The 17,800-nt window shown below is 39.6% G+C and overlaps 2 non-coding genes across 2 annotated transcripts in view; both read right to left on the reverse strand.

Moving 5' to 3' along the window:
• The window catches only part of LOC131270897 (large subunit ribosomal RNA), a 4,091-nt gene extending 3,751 nt beyond the window's left edge, over positions 1-340 (reverse strand). The window contains exon 1 of the ribosomal RNA XR_009179893.1: positions 1-340. This exon is cut by the window's left edge and continues 3,751 nt beyond it. This is a non-coding gene — a ribosomal RNA (large subunit ribosomal RNA).
• Positions 341-827: 487 nt separating this feature from the next.
• Positions 828-982, reverse strand: LOC131270901 (5.8S ribosomal RNA). Its single transcript, XR_009179897.1, has one exon. It is a non-coding gene; the product is annotated as a 5.8S ribosomal RNA (ribosomal RNA).
• Positions 983-17,800: the final 16,818 nt, after the last annotated feature.

Raw genomic sequence — 17,800 nt, forward strand, 5'->3', positions numbered from 1 at the left:
TATTTAGCTTTAGAAGGAGTTTACCTCCCACTTAGTGCTGCACTATCAAGCAACACGACTCCATGGTACGCTCGGTCCATCATCCAACGGGCGCTGTTCTACGGGCCTATCACCCTCTATGGGTTCTGAGCCACATTCAAGTTGGACTTGAAAAGCGCTAAGATGACGGATAGTGAGACGCACCAGTACACGGAATCGGATAGACGGACAGGCCGCCACCCCTACGTGCTGAGCTTCTCCCGTTTCGCTCGCAGCTACTCAGGGAATCCCGGTTGGTTTCTTTTCCTCCCCTTATTAATATGCTTAAATTCAGGGGGTTGTCACACATGAACTGAGGCTTATGTACCTTGCGGTTGTTATCGTCACATCTGGCTTGCGACTACTTTGTTTCAATGTCCAATATGTACCGTTGGACTCGGTTAACGGGCTGTTAGCCCGCGTGTGGTTTAACTCACTGATACCTTCCATTGCCCATACGCTAGTTTGTTTGTGTTCCTTTGGTCAACTTCCATACTTGAATCATTTGTGCTACCGCTGCTGCTTCGACGCCACTTTGACATCTTCGCTTCTATTTAAATAAATAAATAAGCTGAAGCTAGACATCAGTAAACACCACCACAGACACCACAAGCACGCCTTCTCCTCGTACTTCCGCCTCACGCGGGAACACGGACGCTCTAAATACTTCGAATTCCAATGCCAGTATATTGTAAACCACGGGTTCTTTAATGCTAGCGGGTCGTCGCGACCCTAGTTAACATCATGGTGCACGTCTCGTGACGGGTGTCACGGCGTAGTTAAATGTATGCGATACATTTCTCAAATATAAGCGCTCAGTCATCTGTACATCATGGTAGGTTCCCACGACGTGCAATATGCGTTCAACTTATCAATGTTCATGTGTCCTGCAGTTCACATTATGACGCGCAGTTAGCTGCGGTCTTCATCGATCCATGAGCCGAGTGATCCACTGCCGAGGGTGACTAACTTGCGTAAGCCGCCGCTGTGCGCGTATACCCGTTCCCCGTAGGGAGGAGCAAGCCGCCGCTTAGAGACGAAGCATAAAGTGTCCTCATTCCACATAGGGCAAGCTGGATGAATCCATTTTACCCAGGACGGCCGAAGCGGCGTGGACCAGGGGAGAACTGAACCTTATACTTCACACCACAGTAAGTCTACGTGTCCTCTTCCACATAGGGCAAGCTAGAACTAACTATCTTACCCAGGACTGCCGAAGCAGCGTGGACCAGGGGAGGAACACACTTTTCATGGAAACGTAAGGCATCCATGACTGCCATAACGTAAGCCGCCGCTGTGCGCGTAAACCCGTTCCCCGTAGGGAGGAGTCAAGCCGCCGCTTAGAGACGAAGTATGAAGTGTCCTCTTCCACATAGGGCAAGCTAGAATGAACTATCTTACCCAGGACCGCCGAAGCAGCGTGGACCAGGGGAGAACTGAACTTTATACTTCACACCACAGTATTGAGTAATGTGCCCTCTTCCACATAGGGCAAGCTGGAATGTTCCATTTTACCCAGGACGGCCGAAGCGGCGTGGACCAGTGGAGGACTACACAATCATGAGGTTTGATATCGACTTGTGTGTTTCAATAGGATTCCGCATATCAACTATTATTCATCTCGCAGCATCCTAACATATGTTTTTCTTAGAATTTATGAAAAATCGACTAAGTCCGAGATGGCTTTAAGTAGGGATGCTGTATTGAGATGAGAGATGTAGGAGATCAAGATTCATCTCCATGCAGCATCCCATTCATCTCGCAGCATCCTAACATATGAATTTCTATGAATTTATGAAAAATCGACTAAGTCCGAGATGCCTTTAAGTAGGGATGCTGTATTGAGATGGGAGATGTAGGAGATCAAGATTCATCTCCATGCAGCATCCCATTCATCTCCCAGCATCCTAACATATGAATTTCTTAGAATTTATGAAAAATCGACTTAGTCCGAGATGCCTTTAAGTAGGGATGCTGTATTGAGATGGGAGTTGTAGAAGATCAAGATTCATCTCCATGCAGCATCCCATTCATCTCCCATCATCCTAACTTATGTTTTTCTTAGAATTTATGAAAAATCGACTAAGTCCGAGATGCCTTTAAGTAGGGATGCTGCATTAAGATGGGAGATTAAGAAGGTCAAGATTCATCTCCATGCAGCATCCCATTCTTCTCCCAGCATCCTAACATATGAATTTCTATGAATTTATGAAAAATCGACTAAGTCCGAGATGCCTTTAAGTAGGGATGCTGTATTGAGATGGGAGATGAAGGAGATCAAGATTCATCTCCATGCAGCATCCCATTCATCTCCCAGCATCCTAACATATCAATTTCTTAGAATTTATGAAAAATCGACCAAGTCCGAGATGCCTTTAAGTAGGGATGCTGTATTAAGATGGGAGATGAAGAAGATCGAGATTCATCTCCATGCAGCATCCCATTCATCTCCCAGCATCCTAACATATGAATTTCTATGAATTCCTGAAAAATCGACTAAGTCCGAGATGCCTTTAAGTAGGGATGCTGTATTAAGATGGGAGATGAAGAAGATTAAGATTCATCTCCATGCAGCATCCCATTCTTCTCGCAGCATCCTAACATATGAATTTCTATGAATTTATGAAAAAACGACTAAGTCCGAGATGCCTTTAAGTAGGGATGCTGTATTGAGATGGGAGATGAAGAAGATCAAGATTCATCCCCATGCAGCATCCCATTCATCTCGCAGCATCCTAACATATGAATTTCTTAGAATCTATGAAAAATCGACTAAGTCCCTGATGGCTTTAAGTAGGGATGCTGTATTGAGATGGGAGATGAAGAAGATCAAGATTCATCTCCATGCAGCATCCCATTCATCTCGCAGTATCCTAACATATGTTTTTCTTAGAATTTATGAAAAATCGACTAAGTCCGAGATGCCTTTAAGTAGGGATGCTGTATTAAGATGGGAGATGAAGAAGATCAAGATTCATCTCCATGCAGCATCCCATTCATCTCGCAGCATCCTAACATATGTTTTTCTTAGAATTTATGAAAAATCGACTAAGTCCGAGATGGCTTTAAGTAAGGATGCTGTATTGAGATGAGAGATGTAGGAGATCAAGATTCATCTTTATGCAGCATCTCATTCATCTCCCAGCATCCTAACATATGAATTTCTATGAATTTATGAAAAATCGACTAAGTCCGAGATGCCTTTAAGTAGGGATGCTGTATTGAGATGGGAGATGTAGGAGATCAAGATTCATCTCCATGCAGCATCTCATTCATCTCCCAGCATCCTAACATATGAATTTCTTAGAATTTATGAAAAATCGACTAAGTCCGAGATGCCTTTAAGTAGGGATGCTGTTTTAAGATGGGAGATGAAGAAGATCAAGATTCATCTCCATGCAGCATCCCATTCATCTCGCAGCATCCTAACATATGAATTTCTATGAATTTATGAAAAATCGACTAAGTCCGAGATGCCTTTAAGTAGGGATGCTGTTTTAAGATGGGAGATGAAGAAGATCAAGATTCATCTCCATGCAGCATCCCATTCATCTCGCAGCATCCTAACATATGAATTTCTTAGAATTTATGAAAAATCGACTAAGTCAGAGATGCCTTTAAGTAGGGATGCTGTATTAAGATGGGAGATAAAGAAGATCAAGATACATCTCCATGCAGCATCCCATTCATCTCGCAGCATCCTAACATATGAATTTCTATGAATTTATGAAAAATCGACTAAGTCCGAGATGCCTTTAAGTAGGGATGCTGTATTAAGATGGGAGATGTAGGAGATTAAGATGCATCTCCATGCAGCATCCCATTCATCTCGCAGCATCCTAACATATGTTTTTCTTAGACTTTATGAAAAATCGACTAAGTCCGAGATGGCTTTAAGTAGGGATGCTGTATTAAGATGGGAGATGAAGAAGATCAAGATTCATCTCCATGCAGCATCCTATTCATCTCGCAGCATCCTAACATATGAATTTCTATGAATTTATGAAAAATCGACTAAGTCCAAGATTGCTTTAGGTAGGGATGCTGTATTGAGATGGGAGATGTAGGAGATCAAGATTAATTTCCATGCAGCATCCCATTCATCTCGCAGCATCCTAACATATGAATTTCTTAGAATTTATGAAAAATCGACTAAGTCCGAGATGCCTTTAAGTAGGGATGCTGTATTAAGATGGGAGATGAAGAAGATCAAGATTCATCTCCATGCAGCATCCCATTCATCTCCCAGCATCCTTACATATGAATTTCTTAGAATTTATGTAAAATCGACTAAGTCCGAGATGCCTTCAAATAGGGATGCTGTATTAAGATGGGAGATGAAGAAGATCAAGATTCATCTCCATGCAGCATCCCATTCATCTCCCAGCATCCTAACATATGTTTTTCTTAGAATTTATGGAAAATCGACTAAGTCCGAGATGCCTTTAAGTAGGGATGCTGTATTAAGATGGGAGATGAAGAAGATCAAGATTCATCTCCATGCAGCATCCCATTCAACTCGCAGCATCCTAACATATGTTTTTCTTAGAATTTATGAAAAATAGACTAAGTCAGAGATGCCTTTAAGTAGGGATGCTGTATTGGGATGGGAGATGTAGGAGATCAAGATTCATCTCCATGCAGCATCCCATTCATCTCGCAGCATCCTAACATATGTTTTTCTTAGATTTTATGAAAATTCGACTAAGTCCGAGATGCCTGTAAGTAGGGATGCTGTATTAAGATGGGAGATGTAGAAGATCAAGATGCATCTCCATGCAGCATCCCATTCATCTCGCAGCATCCTAACATATCAATTTCTTAGAATTTATGGAAAATCGACTAAGTCCGAGATGCCTTTAAGTAGGGATGCTGTATTAAGATGGGAGATGATGAAGATCAAGATTCATCTCCATGCAGCATCCCATTCATCTCCCAGCATCCTAACATATGTTTTTCTATGAATTTATGAAAAATCGACTCAGTCCGAGATGCCTTTAAGTAGGGATGCTGTAATGAGATGGAAGATGAAGCAGATCAAGATTCATCTCCATGCAGCATCCCATTCATCTCCCAGCATCCTAACATATGTTTTTCATAGAATTTATGAAAAATCGACTAAGTCCGAGATGCCTTTAAGTAGGGATGCTGTATTAAGATGGGAGATGAAGAAGATCAAGATTCATCTCCATGCAGCATCCCATTCATCTCCCAGCATCCTAACATATGTTTTTCTATGAATTTATGAAAAATCGACTCAGTCCGAGATGCCTTTAAGTAGGGATGCTGTATTAGGACGGGAGATGAAGAAGATCAAGATTCATCTCCATGCAGCATCCCATTCATCTCGCAGCATCCAAACATATGTTTTTCTAAGAATTTATGAAAAATCGACTAAGTCCGAGATGCGTTTAAGTAGGGATGCTGTAATGAGATGGAAGATGAAGAAGATCAAGATTCATCTCCATGCAGCATCTCATCCATCTCGCAGCATCCTAACATATGTTTTTCTTAGAATTTATGAAAAATCGACTAAGTCCGAGATGCGTTTAAAAAGGGATGCTGTATTAAGATGGGAGATGAACAAGATCAAAATTCATCTCCATGCAGCATCCCATTCATCTCGCAGCATCCTAACATATAAATTTCTTAGAATTTATGAAAAATCGACTAAGTCCGAGATGCCTTTAAGTAGGGATGCTGTATTAAGATGGGAGATGGAGATGATCAAGATTCATCTCCATGCAGCATCCCATTCATCTCGCAGCATCCTTACATATGTTTTTCTTAGAATTAATGAAAAATCGACTAAGACCGAGATGGCTTTAAGTAGGGATGCTGTGTTGGGATGGGAGATGTAGGAGATCAAGATTCATCTCCATGCAGCATCCCATTCATCTCGCAGCATCCTAACATATGAATTTCTTAGAATTTATGAAAAATCGACTAAGTCCGAGATGCCTTTAAGTAGGGATGCTGTATTGAGATGGGAGATGTAAGAGATCAAGATTCATCTCCATGCAGCATCCCATTCATCTCGCATCATCCTTACATATGTTTTTCTTAGAACCTATGAAAAATCGACTAAGTCCGAGATGCCTTTAAGTAGGGATGCTGTATTAAGATGGGAGATGAAGAAGGTCAAGATTCATCTCCATGCAGCATCCCATTCATCCCGCAGCATCCTAACATAAGAATTTCTTAGAATTTATGAAAAATCGACAAAGTCCGAGATGCCCTTAAGTAGGGATGCTGTATTAAGATGGGAGATGGAGAAGATCAAGATTCATCTCCATGCAGCATCCCATTCATCTCGCAGCATCCTAACATATGTTGTTCTTAGAATTTATGAAAAATCGACTAAGTGCGAGATGCCTTTAAGTAGGGATGCTGTATTGAGATGGGAGATCTAGGAGATCAAGATTCATCCCCATGCAGCATCATATTCATCTCGCAGCATCCTAACATATGTTTTCTTAGAATTTATGAAAAATCGACTAAGTCCGAGATGCCTTTAAGTAGGGATGCTGTATTAAGATGGGAGATGGAGAAGATCAAGATTCATCTCCATGCAGCATCCCATTCATCTCGCAGCATCCTAACATATGTTGTTCTTAGAATTTATGAAAAATCGACTAAGTCCGAGATGCCTATAAGTAGGGATGCTGTATTAAGATGGGAGATGAGGAAGATCAAGATTCATCTCCATGCAGCATTTCATTCATCCCCCAGCATCCTAACATATCAATTTCTTAGAATTTATGAAAAATCAACTAAGTCCGAGATGCCTTTAAGTAGGGATGCTGTATTGAGATGGGAGATGAAGAAGATCTAGATTCATCTCCATGCAGCATCCCATTCATCTCCCAGCATCCTAACATATGTTTTTCTTAGAATTTATGAAAAATCGACTAAGTCCGAGATGCCTTTAAGTAGGGATGCTGTATTGAGATGAGAGATGAAGGAGATCAAGATTCATCTCCATGCAGCATCCCATTCATCTCGCAGCATCCCAACATATGTTTTTCTTAGAATTTATGAAAAATCGACTAAGTCCGAGATGCCTTTAAGTAGGGATGCTGTATTAAGATGGGAGATGAAGTAGATCAAGATTCATCTCCATGCAGCATCCCATTCATCTCGCAGCATCCCAACATATGTTTTTCTTAGAATTTATGAAAAATCGACTAAGTCCGAGATGCCTTTAAGTAGGGATGCTGTATTAAGATGGGAGATGAAGAAGATCAAGATTCATCTCCATGCAGCATCCCATTCATCTCCCAGCATCCCAACATATGTTTTTCTTAGAATTTATGAAAAATCAACTAAGTCCGAGATGCCTTTAAGTAGGGATGCTGTTTTGAGATGAGAGATGAAGAATATCAAGATTCATCTCCATGCAGCATCCCATTCATCTCCCAGCATCCTAACATATGTTTTTCTTAGAATTTATGAAAAATCGACTAAGTCCGAGATGCCTTTAAGTAGGGATGCTGTATTAAGATGGGAGATGAAGAAGATCAAGATTCATCTCCATGCAGCATCCCATTCATCTCGCATCATCCTTACATATGTTTTTCTTAGAATATATGAAAAATCGACTAAGTCCGAGATGCCTTTAAGTAGGGATGCTGTATTAAGATGGGAGATGAAGAAGATGAAGATTCATCTCCACGCAGCATCCAATTCATCTCCCAGCATCCTAACATATGAATTTCTAAGAATTTATGAAAAATCGACTAAGTCCGAGATTCCTTTAAGTAATGATTCTGTATTAAGATGGGAGATGAAGAAGATCAAGATTCATCTCCATGCAGCATCCCATTCATCTCGCAGCATCCTAACATATGTTTTTCTTAGAATTTATGCAAAATCGACTAAGTCCGAGATGCCTTTAAGTAGGGATGCTGTATTGAGATGGGAGATGAAAAAGATCAAGTTTTATCTCCATGCAGCATCCCATTCATCTCGCATCATCCTAACATATGTTTTTCTAAGAATTTATGAAAAATCGACTAAGTCCGAGATTCCTTTAAGTAATGATTCTGTATTAAGATGGGAGATGAAGAAGATCAAGATTCATCTCCATGCAGCATCCCATTCATCTCGCAGCATCCTAACATATGAACTTCTAAGAATTTATGAAAAATCGACTAAGTCCGAGATTCCTTTAAGTAATGATTCTGTATTAAGATGGGAGATGAAGAAGATCAAGATTCATCTCCATGCAGCATCCCATTCATCTCGCAGCATCTAAACATATGAATTTCTTAGAATTTATGAAAAATCGACTAAGTCCGTGGTGCCTTTAAGTAGGGATGCTGTATTAAGATGGGAGACGAAGAAGATCAAGATTCATCTCCATGCAGCATCCCATTCATCTCGCATCATCCTTACATATGTTTTTCTTAGAATATATGAAAAATCGACTAAGTCCGAGATGCCTTTAAGTAGGGATGCTGTATTAAGAAGGGAGATGAAGAAGATCAAGATTCATCTCCATGCAGCATCCCATTCATCTCGCAGCATCCTAACATATGTTTTTCTTAGAATTTATGAAAAATAGACTAAGTCCAAGATGCCTTTAAGTAGGGATGCTGTATTGAGATGGGAGATGAAGAAGATCAAGATTCATCTCCATGCAGCATCTTATTCATCTCCCAGCATCCTAACATATGTTTTTCTTAGAATTTATGAAAAATCGACTAAGTCCGAGATGCCTTTAAGTAGGGATGCTGTATTGAGATGGGAGATGTAGGAGATCAAGATTCATCTCCATGCAGCATCCCATTCATCTCGCAGCATTCTAACATATGAATTTCTTAGAATTTATGAAAAATCAACTAAGTCCGAGATGCCTTTAAGTAGAGTTGCTGTATAAAGATGGGAGATGAAGAAGATCAAGATTCATCTCCATGCAGCATCCCATTCATCTCGCAGCATCCTAACATATGAATTTTTATGAATATATGAAAAATCGACTAAGTCCGAGATGCCTTTAAGTAGGGATGCTGTATTAAGATGGGAGATGAAGAAGATCAAGATTCATCTCCATGCAGCATCTCATTCATCTCGCAGCATCCTAACATATGTTTTTCTTAGAACTTATGAAAAATCGACTAAGTCCGAGTTGCCTTTAAGTAGGGATGCTGTATTAGGATGGGAGATGAAGAAGATCAAGATTCATCTCCATGCAGCATTTCATTCATCTCGCAGCATCCTAACATATGAATTTCTTAGAATTTATGAAAAATCGACTAAGTCCGAGATGCCTTTAAGTAGGGATGCTGTATTAAGATGGGAGATGAAGAAGATCAAGATTCATCTCCATGCAGCATCCCATTCATCTCGCAGCATCCTAACATATGTTTTTCTTAGAATTTATGAAAAATAGACTAAGTCCAAGATGCCTTTAAGTAGGGATGCTGTATTGAGATGGGAGATGAAGAAGATCAAGATTCATCTCCATGCAGCATCTTATTCATCTCCCAGCATCCTAATATATGTTTTTCTTAGAATTTATGAAAAATCGACTAAGTCCGAGATGCCTTTAAGTAGGGATGCTGTATTGAGATGGGAGATGTAGGAGATCAAGATTCATCTCCATGCAGCATCCCATTCATCTCGCAGCATTCTAACATATGAATTTCTTAGAATTTATGAAAAATCAACTAAGTCCGAGATGCCTTTAAGTAGAGTTGCTGTATAAAGATGGGAGATGAAGAAGATCAAGATTCATCTCCATGCAGCATCCCATTCATCTCGCAGCATCCTAACATATGAATTTTTATGAATATATGAAAAATCGACTAAGTCCGAGATGCCTTTAAGTAGGGATGCTGTATTAAGATGGGAGATGAAGAAGATCAAGATTCATCTCCATGCAGCATCTCATTCATCTCGCAGCATCCTAACATATGTTTTTCTTAGAATTTATGAAAAATCGACTAAGTCCGAGATGCCTTTAAGTAGGGATGCTGTATTAAGATGGGAGATGAAGAAGATCAATATTCATCACCATGCAGCATCCCATTCATCTCTCTGCATCCTAACATATGTTTTTCTTAGAATTGATGAAAAATCGACTAAGTCCGAGATGCCTTTAAGTAGGGATGCTGTATTAAGATGGGAGATGAAGAAGATCAAGATTCATCTCCATGCAGCATCTCATTCATCTCGCAGCATCCTAACATATGTTTTTCTTAGAATTTATGAAAAATCGACTAAGTCCGAGATGCCTTTAAGTAGGGATGCTGTATTAAGATGGGAGATGTAGGAGATCAAGATTCATCTCCATGCAGCATCCCATTCATCTCGCAGCATCCTAACATATGAATTTCTTAGAATTTATGAAAAATCGACTAAGTCCGAGATGCCTTTAAGTAGGGATGCTGTATTGAGATGGGAGATGTAGGAGATCAAGATTCATCTCCATGCAGCATCCCATTCATCTCGCAGCATCCTTACATATGAATTTCTAAGAATTTATGAAAAATCGACTAAGTCCGAGATGCCTTTAAGTAGGGATGCTGTATTAATATGGGAGATGTTGGAGATCAAGATTCATCTCCATGCAGCATCCCATTCATCTCGCAGCATCCTAACATATGTTTTTCTAGGAATTTATGAAAAATCGACTAAGTCCGAGATGCCTTTAAGTAGGGATGCTGTGTTAAGATGGGAGATGAAGAAGATCAAGATTCATCTCCATGCAGCATCCCATTCATCTCCCAGCATTCTAACATATGAATTTCTAAGAATTTATGAAAAATCGACTAAGTCCGAGATGCCTTTAAGTAGGGATGCTGTATTAAGATGGGAGATGTAGGAGATCAAGATTCATCTCCATGCAGCATCCCATTCATCTCGCAGCATCCTAACATATGAATTTCTTAGAATTTATGAAAAATCGACTAAGTCCGAGATGCCTTTAAGTAGGGATGCTGTATTAATATGGGAGATGTAGGAGATCAAGATTCATCTCCATGCAGCATCCCATTCATCTCGCAGCATCCTAACATATGAATTTCTAAGAATTTATGAAAAAACGACTAAGTCCGAGATGCCTTTAAGTAGGGATGCTGTATTAAGATGGGAGATGTAGGAGATCAAGATTCATCTCCATGCAGCATCCCATTCATCTCGCAGCATCCTAACATATGTTTTTCTTAGAATTTATGAAAAATCGACTAAGTCCGAGATGCCTTTAAGTAGGGATGCTGTATTGAGATGGGAGATGTAGGAGATCAAGATTCATCTCCATGCAGCATCCCATTCATCTCGCAGCATCCTAACATATGAATTTCTTAGAATTTATGAAAAATCGACTAAGTCCGAGATGCCTTTAAGTAGGGATGCTGTATTAATATGGGAGATGTAGGAGATCAAGATTCATCTCCATGCAGCATCCCATTCATCTCGCAGCATCCTAACATATGAATTTCTAAGAATTTATGAAAAATCGACTAAGTCCGAGATGCCTTTAAGTAGGGATGCTGTATTAAGATGGGAGATGTAGGAGATCAAGATTCATCTCCATGCAGCATCCCATTCATCTCGCAGCATCCTAACATATGTTTTTCTTAGAATTTATGAAAAATCGACTAAGTCCGAGATGCCTTTAAGTAGGGATGCTGTTTTAAGATGGGAGATGAAAAAGTTCAAGATTCATCTCCATGCAGCATCCCATTCATCTCGCAGCATCCAAACATATGAATTTCTATGAATTTATGAAAAATCGACTAAGTCCGAGATGCCTTTAAGTAGGGATGCTGTATTGAGATGGGAGATGTAGGAGATCAAGATTCATCTAAATGCAGAATCCCATTCATCTCGCAGCATCCTAACATATGAATTTTTATGAATATATGAAAAATCGACTAAGTCCGAGATGCCTTTAAGTAGGGATGCTGTATTAAGATGGGAGATGAAGAAGATCAAGATTCATCTCCATGCAGCATCTCATTCATCTCGCAGCATCCTAACATATGTTTTTCTTAGAATTTATGAAAAATCGACTAAGTCCGAGATGCCTTTAAGTAGGGATGCTGTATTAAGATGGGAGATGAAGAAGATCAATATTCATCACCATGCAGCATCCCATTCATCTCTCTGCATCCTAACATATGTTTTTCTTAGAATTGATGAAAAATCGACTAAGTCCGAGATGCCTTTAAGTAGGGATGCTGTATTAAGATGGGAGATGAAGAAGATCAAGATTCATCTCCATGCAGCATCCCATTCATCTTCCAGCATCCTAACATATGTTTTTCTTAGAATTTATGAAAAATCGACTAAGTCCGAGATGCCTTTAAGTAGGGATGCTGTATTAAGATGGGAGATGAAGAAGATCAAGATTCATCTCCATGCAGCATCTCATTCATCTCGCAGCATCCTAACATATGTTTTTCTTAGAATTTATGAAAAATCGACTAAGTCCGAGATGCCTTTAAGTAGGGATGCTGTATTAAGATGGGAGATGTAGGAGATCAAGATTCATCTCCATGCAGCATCCCATTCATCTCGCAGCATCCTAACATATGAATTTCTTAGAATTTATGAAAAATCGACTAAGTCCGAGATGCCTTTAAGTAGGGATGCTGTATTGAGATGGGAGATGTAGGAGATCAAGATTCATCTCCATGCAGCATCCCATTCATCTCGCAGCATCCTTACATATGAATTTCTAAGAATTTATGAAAAATCGACTAAGTCCGAGATGCCTTTAAGTAGGGATGCTGTATTGAGATGGGAGATGTAGGAGATCAAGATTCATCTCCATGCAGCATCCCATTCATCTCGCAGCATCCTAACATATGAATTTCTTAGAATTTATGAAAAATCGACTAAGTCCGAGATGCCTTTAAGTAGGGATGCTGTATTAAGATGGGAGATGAAGAAGATCAAGATTCATCTCCATGCAGCATCTCATTCATCTCGCAGCATCCTAACATATGTTTTTCTTAGAATTGATGAAAAATCGACTAAGTCCGAGATGCCTTTAAGTAGGGATGCTGTATTAAGATGGGAGATGAAGAAGATCAAGATTCATCTCCATGCAGCATCCCATTCATCTTCCAGCATCCTAACATATGTTTTTTTTAGAATTTATGAAAAATCGACTAAGTCCGGGATGCCTTTAAGTAGGGATGCTGTATTAAGATGGGAGATGTAGAAGATCAAGGTCCATCTCCATGCAGCATCTCACTCATCTCTCAGCATTCTAACATATGTTTTTTTTAGAATTTATGAAAAATCGACTAAGTCCGAGATGCCTTTAAGTAGGGATGCTGTATTAAGATGGGAGATGTAGAAGATCAAGGTCCATCTCCATGCAGCATCTCACTCATCTCTCAGCATTCTAACATATGTTTTTTTTAGAATTTATGAAAAATCGACTAAGTCCGAGATGCCTTTAAGTAGGGATGCTGTATTAAGATGGGAGATGTAGGAGATCAAGATTCATCTCCATGCAGCATCTCATTCATCTCGCAGCATCCTAACATATGTTTTTCTTAGAATTGATGAAAAATCGACTAAGTCCGAGATGCCTTTAAGTAGGGATGCTGTATTAAGATGGGAGATGAAGAAGATCAAGATTCATCTCCATGCAGCATCTCATTCATCTCGCAGCATCCTAACATATGTTTTTCTTAGAATTGATGAAAAATCGACTAAGTCCGAGATGCCTTTAAGTAGGGATGCTGTATTAAGACGGGAGATGTAGAAGATCAAGATTTATCTCCATGCAGCATCCCATTCATCTCGCAGCATCCTAACATATGTTTTTTTTAGAATTTATGAAAAATCGACTAAGTCCGGGATGCCTTTAAGTAGGGATGCTGTATTAAGATGGGAGATGTAGAAGATCAAGGTCCATCTCCATGCAGCATCTCACTCATCTCTCAGCATTCTAACATATGTTTTTTTTAGAATTTATGAAAAATCGACTAAGTCCGAGATGCCTTTAAGTAGGGATGCTGTATTAAGATGGGAGATGTAGGAGATCAAGATTCATCTCCATGCAGCATCCCATTCATCTTGCAGCATCCTAACATATGTTTTTCTTAGAATTTATGAAAAATCGACTAAGTCCGAGATGCCTTTAAGCAGGGATGCTGTATCGAGATGGGAGATGAAAAAGATCAAGATTCATCTCCATGCAGCATCCCATTCATCTCTCTGCATCCTAACATATGTTTTTCTTAGAATTGATGAAAAATCGACTAAGTCCGAGATGCCTTTAAGTAGGGATGCTGTATTAAGATGGGAGATGAAGAAGATCAAGATTCATCTCCATGCAGCATCCCATTCATCTTCCAGCATCCTAACATATGTTTTTCTTAGAATTTATGAAAAATCGACTAAGTCCGAGATGCCTTTAAGTAGGGATGCTGTATTAAGATGGGAGATGAAGAAGATCAAGATTCATCTCCATGCAGCATCTCATTCATCTCGCAGCATCCTAACATATGTTTTTCTTAGAATTTATGAAAAATCGACTAAGTCCGAGATGCCTTTAAGTAGGGATGCTGTATTAAGATGGGAGATGTAGGAGATCAAGATTCATCTCCATGCAGCATCCCATTCATCTCGCAGCATCCTAACATATGAATTTCTTAGAATTTATGAAAAATCGACTAAGTCCGAGATGCCTTTAAGTAGGGATGCTGTATTGAGATGGGAGATGTAGGAGATCAAGATTCATCTCCATGCAGCATCCCATTCATCTCGCAGCATCCTTACATATGAATTTCTAAGAATTTATGAAAAATCGACTAAGTCCGAGATGCCTTTAAGTAGGGATGCTGTATTAATATGGGAGATGTAGGAGATCAAGATTCATCTCCATGCAGCATCCCATTCATCTCGCAGCATCCTAACATATGTTTTTCTAGGAATTTATGAAAAATCGACTAAGTCCGAGATGCCTTTAAGTAGGGATGCTGTGTTAAGATGGGAGATGAAGAAGATCAAGATTCATCTCCATGCAGCATCCCATTCATCTCCCAGCATTCTAACATATGAATTTCTAAGAATTTATGAAAAATCGACTAAGTCCGAGATGCCTTTAAGTAGGGATGCTGTATTGAGATGGGAGATGTAGGAGATCAAGATTCATCTCCATGCAGCATCCCATTCATCTCGCAGCATCCTTACATATGAATTTCTAAGAATTTATGAAAAATCGACTAAGTCCGAGATGCCTTTAAGTAGGGATGCTGTATTAAGATGGGAGATGAAGAAGATCAAGATTCATCTCCATGCAGCATCTCATTCATCTCGCAGCATCCTAACATATGTTTTTCTTAGAATTTATGAAAAATCGACTAAGTCCGAGATGCCTTTAAGTAGGGATGCTGTATTAAGATGGGAGATGTAGGAGATCAAGATTCATCTCCATGCAGCATCCCATTCATCTCGCAGCATCCTAACATATGAATTTCTTAGAATTTATGAAAAATCGACTAAGTCCGAGATGCCTTTAAGTAGGGATGCTGTATTGAGATGGGAGATGTAGGAGATCAAGATTCATCTCCATGCAGCATCCCATTCATCTCGCAGCATCCTTACATATGAATTTCTAAGAATTTATGAAAAATCGACTAAGTCCGAGATGCCTTTAAGTAGGGATGCTGTATTAATATGGGAGATGTAGGAGATCAAGATTCATCTCCATGCAGCATCCCATTCATCTCGCAGCATCCTAACATATGTTTTTCTAGGAATTTATGAAAAATCGACTAAGTCCGAGATGCCTTTAAGTAGGGATGCTGTGTTAAGATGGGAGATGAAGAAGATCAAGATTCATCTCCATGCAGCATCCCATTCATCTCGCAGCATCCTAACATATGTTTTTCTTAGAATTTATGAAAAATCGACTAAGTCCGAGATGCCTTTAAGTAGGGATGCTGTATTGAGATGGGAGATGTAGGAGATCAAGATTCATCTCCATGCAGCATCCCATTCATCTCGCAGCATCCTAACATATGAATTTCTAAGAATTTATGAAAAATCGACTAAGTCCGAGATGGCTTTAAGTAGGGATGCTGTATTGAGATGGGAGATGTAGGAGATCAAGATTCATCTCCATGCAGCATCCCATTCATCTCGCAGCATCCTAACATATGTTTTTCTTAGAATTTATGAAAAATCGACTAAGTCCGAGATGCCTTTAAGTAGGGATGCTGTATTGAGATGGGAGATGTAGGAGATCAAGATTCATCTCCATGCAGCATCCCATTCATCTCGCAGCATCCTAACATATGTTTTTCTTAGAATTTATGAAAAATCGACTAAGTCCGAGATGCCTTTAAGTAGGGATGCTGTATTAATATGGGAGATGTAGGAGATCAAGATTCATCTCCATGCAGCATCCCATTCATCTCGCAGCATCCTAACATATGAATTTCTAAGAATTTATGAAAAATCGACTAAGTCCGAGATGCCTTTAAGTAGGGATGCTGTATTAAGATGGGAGATGTAGGAGATCAAGATTCATCTCCATGCAGCATCCCATTCATCTCGCAGCATCCTAACATATGTTTTTCTTAGAATTTATGAAAAATCGACTAAGTCCGAGATGCCTTTAAGTAGGGATGCTGTATTGAGATGGGAGATGTAGGAGATCAAGATTCATCTCCATGCAGCATCCCATTCATCTCGCAGCATCCTAACATATGAATTTCTTAGAATTTATGAAAAATCGACTAAGTCCGAGATGCCTTTAAGTAGGGATGCTGTATTAATATGGGAGATGTAGGAGATCAAGATTCATCTCCATGCAGCATCCCATTCATCTCGCAGCATCCTAACATATGAATTTCTAAGAATTTATGAAAAATCGACTAAGTCCGAGATGCCTTTAAGTAGGGATGCTGTATTAAGATGGGAGATGTAGGAGATCAAGATTCATCTCCATGCAGCATCCCATTCATCTCGCAGCATCCTAACATATGTTTTTCTTAGAATTTATGAAAAATCGACTAAGTCCGAGATGCCTTTAAGTAGGGATGCTGTATTGAGATGGGAGATGTAGGAGATCAAGATTCATCTCCATGCAGCATCCCATTCATCTCGCAGCATCCTAACATATGAATTTCTAAGAATTTATGAAAAATCGACTAAGTCCGAGATGGCTTTAAGTAGGGATGCTGTATTGAGATGGGAGATGTAGGAGATCAAGATTCATCTCCATGCAGCATCCCATTCATCTCGCAGCATCCTAACATATGAATTTCTTAGAATTTATGAAAAATCGACTAAGTCCAAGATGGCTTTAAGTAGGGATGCTGTTTTGAGATGGGAGATGTAGGAGATCAAGATTCATCTCCATGCAGCATCCCATTCCTCTCGCAGCATCCTAACATATGAATTTATTAGAATTTATGAAAAATTGACTAAGTCCGAGATGCCTTTAAGTAGGGATGCTGTATTAAGATGGGAGATGTAGGAGATCAAGATTCATCTCCATGCAGCATCCCATTCATCTCGCAGCATCCTAACATATGAATTTCTTAGAATTTATGAAAAATCTACTAAGTCCGAGATGCCTTTAAGTAGGGATGCTGTATTAAGATGGGAGATGTAGGAGATCAAGATTCATCTCCATGCAGCATCCCATTCATCTCGCAGCATCCTAACATATGTTTTTCTTAGAATTTATGAAAAATCGACTAAGTCCAAGATGCCTTTAAGAAGGGATGCTGTATTAAGATGGGAGATGAAGAAGATCAAGATTCATCTCCATGCAGCATCCCATTCATCTCGCAGCATCCTAACA

This window comes from Anopheles coustani, assembly GCF_943734705.1.
Source record: "Anopheles coustani chromosome X unlocalized genomic scaffold, idAnoCousDA_361_x.2 X_unloc_7, whole genome shotgun sequence".
NCBI lineage: Eukaryota > Metazoa > Arthropoda > Insecta > Diptera > Culicidae > Anopheles > Anopheles coustani.